The following is a 6,188-nucleotide window of genomic DNA, read 5'->3' as shown; positions in this document are numbered from 1 at the left end:
AATTTCCAATACTTTTACTCCTACTCCACTACATCTCAGAGGCAAATATTGTACTTTTACTAATTTACTTTAGTTACTTTTCAGATATAAACTATGATATAATGAAACAAACATTAACCACTTTAGCCCTGTTTTATACATAGGCTATTTGAAAATAGCAGATCTACAAGCTCACAACGCGTCGCTTCGCGACGCGTTGTGAGCTTGTAGATCGGCTATTTTCAAACATTTTTGTACTTTTACTTTTGGTACTTTAAGTACATTTTGATGCCAATACTTTTGTACTTTTACTCAAGTAAATGTTTTATTCTGGACTTTTACTTGTAACAGTATTTTTATATTGCAGTATTGGTACTTTTACTTAAGTAAAGAATTTGAGTACTTTTTCCACCACTGGGTGGGAGTGACGTCAGGACTTCAGTACTCTAGACCAGGGGGTCTTCAACGTTTTTCAGGCCAAGGACCCCCTAGCTGAGACAAAGCAGGGAGCCCCTCTATATTGTGTTAAAGATTCATTTAATTTTGTTTTACTTGATCTGCTCTTTTTCCCCCTCCACACAACCTCTTAGCCAAAAATGGCAGATCTACAAGCTCACAACGCCTCGCCGTTGTGAACTTGTAGATCTGCTATTTTTGGCTAAAGTTCTCCTCAGAAAAGGGATGCTAGGGTTCAAGTGGTTAATGCAAAAAAAGATCTCGTATCACACAAAGATTTGGCGGACCCCCTGTAGTAACTCTGAGGACCCCCTGTTGAAGACCCCTGCTCTATAGTATACTATGCACATGTTGGTATCTGTATTTATTGTGCTAGTAGCATTTTAACGTATTATTTTCTGCCCTCTCAGAAAAACGTGACCCACATCACGTACACCTTGAGTCTACAGTCGGAGCCTCAAGTCTATCGTAACATCATCCGAGACCCCATCATCCAGATCGACTACAAGTGCATCTACCCGTACATCAGAACGGTCAGCCTACCGTTCCCGGTTGCGCCCTACGTAACGTAAGTGGAAACGTCACAGCCTTAAGTGTGTTACTGCCTGACCGATGCTAGCCTGGGCAGCATAACCTTTTTGGGTCTATGATCCGGTCGGGAGCGGAAATAACCCTACGTCACCGGGCACGTCATCAGGCGGCCGGATGGGCAGACCCGGAAAGACGTCGCCCTGACTCACCCCAAAATAGGTCCGTCCTAATAAAATCCTTGATGCGGCGTAGTTTAGCTTATTTTTTTAATATAAATGTGAGTGTACTTTCCGTAGACTATGTAGCGTCTGTATTATCTCACGGGGAAATTCTATTCCATTTAAATTGGGGAACCAAAACAAAGCGGCTCCGCAAAACCGGATGTGGGCAAAATCCGGAAAGAGATTTTTGTATTTATTCATTTTTTCAGTAGGCGTGGCCTAGACTAGCCTGGTAAACCCTCCCTCCGGAAATCTCAATTCCATTTCATTTCAGGAGTGAGTCTGGCCTGATCCGCCTGTCTGCAATATTGGCTGTGCTGGAGTTGGGCGGGAGTAATACCGTTGACTGACAACCCCTTCAGCCAATGATAATTTTTCCCCTTCAGCCAATCAGCAGTTCACCAGTCTTAATGTGACGCGACGGGACTTTTGAGACAGCCATACCCAAAATGGGTTGCCTTTTTCGGGTACAATGGTGTCACTGCCCGCCCCTACCGGTTCTCTAATTATTTTTTTTTAAATAGGCTTTGTCATGATTAATTGACCACATATATGAAGTTAAACAACTAAATTCTATCCAAACGATATCTTATAAGTAAATTCCGTGCCTCAAAATAGAAGTTAGAGAGCTTTTTGAAGTAAAAAAATAGCGGAGAATTGGCCGCACAAGAAAAAGATGGCTGCCGTTCGTGTTTTGGGCTCACTCGAACTCGCCACCTGATTGGCCAACGTAAGCTGTCAATCACAGAACAATGAGCGACGACGCTGATAGGCGCGGCCGTTTGGCATACACAGCCAATATTGCAGAGAGGCGGTTCATGCCAGACTCACTCCAGGAATCAAATAGAATTGAGATTTCCGGAGGGAGGGTTTACCAGGCTAGGCCTAGACCGGATCACACAGGTCTTTAATAACGAATACCAGGCTTTCCTCTGAGGTGGAAAGACTGGTGACGCGAGGTTAGACCGATGCCAGGTTTCTGTGGGCCGATCCCACTTTTGGAGAGTCACCAATTTGACCATGTTTGACAGATTTTGTCAAAGTGTTAATTAGATAAATATGTTTTTATTTGTGAACATTAAAGGTAGGGTAAGTGACATTTTTGTTAAAATAAGTGATAAATGGCTCTACTGTATGTTCTGATCGTATCATTGCTACAGCTCTTTGATAAACAGAAAATTCATTTTCACAAATTTTATCCAGGAGAGAGGACTCTTACAGGACAAGTGAAATTGGAAGTGATGACGCTAAGAAATGAGCAAAGACATTTTTGACTGGAACGTCATAAAAACTAAAGCTTATAAGTGGGCGCTCTCTCCTGATGAACATTGGCAGCCCACCTGAAAATGTATTTTCTATTTGTTTAAGAGCAGGATAGGTGGGGAGAGACTCCTGTTACTGAAGAGAAACTCTATAACAATGATTACTAGCACTTTGTTTTAAGAAAGAATATCACAAACTTTATGTATCGGTTATATACAGTATTGTCTAAATCTTAAAATGAACTAGAAACTAAAGTTGGTAAATAATTGTAGTGGAATAAAAAGTACTCTACAATATGTACCTCTGAAGTATAAACTGCATGTTTTCAGTGAGGCAGTGATGCGAGTGGATGAACTTGACGCCACAGTCCAGATGATGCTATACACGGACGACACCTACTCCCAGGGTTACACGGTTGCACCTACCATTGAGCTTTTGGACAGGGTACGTATGGATGTGTGCATTCAGTGTAGAGTAACTTGAGTACATTTACTAAGTACTGTATCTGAGTATTGTTGATACTACACGTCTACTCCACTACATCTCTGAGGCAAATATTGGAAAATGGCCCATCCCCAAGTTCCTGAGGGACCGAAAGGTCCTCTCAATGCTTGAATACAATTCTTGCTGCTGAGCAAAAAGGGCAGTGTGACTGTGTGCGGGATTTTTGTTCATGATTATTTCTTTGATTGTTTAATTTGTTACTGTCCAAAGGCACCTGCATCTTTGTCACTGTGCAAGGCACCTGCATCTGAACTAAGTGGTGAATAATGTGTGAATATTTCCTTTGCAATGACTTGTTTTCCCCATTAAAATCATCTATATTAACCCATGAAGACCTGAAGCCGATTCTAGAAATGTCTTCTAATCCCAACAGTTTTCTGAATAACGTATGTTTCTATATCAGTGGTGCTCAAACTTTCATGTCAAGGACCCCCAAAAAATATTTTTATTTGGCCGGGCGGACCCCATCTCAAAATATTTTGTTCCAGGGACCCCCAGAAGCAGAGCTTTGAGTTAAAAATGTTCGCTTTAAAAGAATATATATATTCAAAGATTTGCGCACATTTTCACAACTTTAAAGAAATGGCAGATCTACAAGCTCATAGCGCGGCACTCGGTGCCATGAGCTTGTATATCTGCCATTTTTGAATAGCCAAAGTGTAAAATAATGCTTTTTAGCTCAAATAAAAAAATTACACAGATGCGTTCCAGGTCTTAATAGGTTAGTTAAATCGATGAGTCTTGATGAAGTGTTGAACCCTGTATATCCGTCCCTCCCAGGTGTACGTGGAGGTGAAGGTGACGGAACCACTGGATTTCTTTCTGCTTCGTCTAGATGACTGCTGGGCCACTCAGACCCCAGATCCCAACGCTACAGCCAGCCTGAGCCAGAGCCACACTCTCTTGGATGACGGGTAGGCCTGTTCACAATTAATATCAATAATCACCTGATCACTGTTATTTGGGCTTATCAGTTATTTTCCATAATGGTTAGAATAGTTTCCAGTTTAAATTGGTGTTATATTGGTCTTATAGCCAGAATTTTAACTAAAACTAGGATGAGAGAACATATCACTCCAGTTCTAGCTTCACTACACTGGCTCCCGGTTGTTTTTAGGATTGATTTTTTAATTATTTTAATAGTTTATAAAGCTCTAAATGGTCTGGCACCTTCCTACCTCTCTGACTGCCTAGAGAGATATGTTCCAAACCGGGCCCTCAGGTCTTCAAGTGCTGACCTGCTCGAGGTGCCTACAATGACATATAAAAAATACGGTGAAGCAGCATTCTGCTTTTACGGACCGACAGTGTGGAATAAACTCCCATTACACCTAAGACAGGCAGCCTCTGTCGATAGCTTTAAAGCACAGCTCAAGACCTATTTCTTCACTCTTGCTTTTAGCTGATTCTTTGGTTGATTTTTAATTCCTCACTGTATTGCCTATATGCTTTTGCTTTTATTTTATTTTTGTTTGCTTTATTGTTAAATTGGTTGTAACTGTAATTGTATTCTTGCTCTGTAAAGCACTTTGAGCTGCATTTCATGTCATGAAAGGTGCTATACAAATAAAGTTTATTATTATTATTTGGAAAAGGAGGGGAAAGATCATTGTGACAGTTTCACTTTCAACCTTGTGTCCCTATTTTGGGCGTGTCTATTGTTGACAGTTTGACAGACTATACTGTCAAACTAAAACTTTTAGTTAGTTTTTGTAAATGCACAAAACTGTTTCAGTTTTGCAAAGCCTAGTTAAGTTAAGCCCTTAGTTCAGAGGTCTTCAATGTTTTCAGGCCAAGGACCCCTTGGCTGTGAGAGAGAAAGCAGGGACCCCCATTTTTTTCTCCATAGATTTCATAGGCACCTTCATAGGCACTATCATGTTTGATTCATGTTAATGTGTGTTTCCAGACATTTAACCATGCTTTTAAACAATACTTAGTAAACCTGACCTTTCACTCTGTACTTTCACTCTTTTTTACCCCAATACCAAACCACTTTGCCGTAAATAGCAGATCTACAAGCACACAACGCCTCGCGTGAGGCGTTGTGTGCTTGTAGATCTGAGGGATGCTTGGTTGAAGTGGTTAATGTAAAAATCACACAAAGATTCGGTGGACCCCCCTGTAGTAACTCTGAGAGCCCCCTAGGGATCCCGCACCCCCTGTTGAAGACCTCTGCCTTAGTTATATTGTTAGTTTTTCGATTAACCTGATGCTTCATCTCTCTTCCCTCTCCAGGTGCGTCACCGGAGACGACGACACGGTCAGCTTCCTGCCGCTGAACCAGACTGTTGACCAACAGTCGGACGAGATCAACGGGCGTTTCGGCGCCGTGCGCTACAGCTTCCAGATGTTCCGCTTCAGGGCGGAGCCTCATGAGCTGTACCTGCACTGCTCCGTTCAGATCTGTGAGGACGACCAGGATCACAGGCCGGACTGCGTCCGCGTAAGAGGCTTTGCTTCAAACCATACGTGTCTTCACACCGAGGCTTTGCTTCAAACCATACGCGTCTTCACACAGTGGCTTTGCTTCAAACCATACGCGTCTTCACACCGAGGCTTTGCTTCAAACCATACGCATCTTCACACAGTGGTTCTCAACATTTTGTACCCCCCCCAATTATTTTTGAACCCATTAAGACCGGGAACGCATCTGTGTGTCATCTTTTTTTTATTTCTTTGGCTATTCAAAAATAGCAGATATACAAGCTCATAGAGTGCCGCGCTATGAGCTTGTAGATCTGCTATTTTTGAAAAGTTGTGCAAATATTAGATTTCCCCCCCCTTTTTTTTGGCGGACATTTGTAACTCAAGTCTTTGCTTGGGGGGTTCCTGCAACTAAACATTTGACAAATGTTCCCTTTTAAAAACTATATAATCCAAGATTTTGCCACGAATTTTCATGAATTTTCTAAAATGGCAGATCTACAAGCTCATAGCGCGGTGAGCTTGTACTGTAGCTGTGCTATTTTTGAATAGCCAAAGAAATCTAAAAATGACACGCAGATGCATTCCCTGTCATAATGGGTTAAAGGGATAGTTCACCCCCAAATGTTTGTTTTTTTTCTCCTATCGATTAATCACCCCACAAAGGAGTTTCCTTTGTGTCTCCTACCGGAACCGCTGCCTACCGGGCCGCTGGTCATCAAATTATTGTCTTAGGAATGCGACAAAAACTAAAAAATATCCATGAATTCAAGTCTCCATGGGGTGACTAAAAAAAGTAATTATTTG

The sequence above is a fragment of the Gymnoscopelus braueri genome (genome assembly GCF_963280865.1).
Source record: "Gymnoscopelus braueri genome assembly, chromosome: 9".
Taxonomy (NCBI): Eukaryota; Metazoa; Chordata; class Actinopteri; order Myctophiformes; family Myctophidae; genus Gymnoscopelus; species Gymnoscopelus braueri.
Note: the sequence above shows the minus strand (reverse complement) of the source record.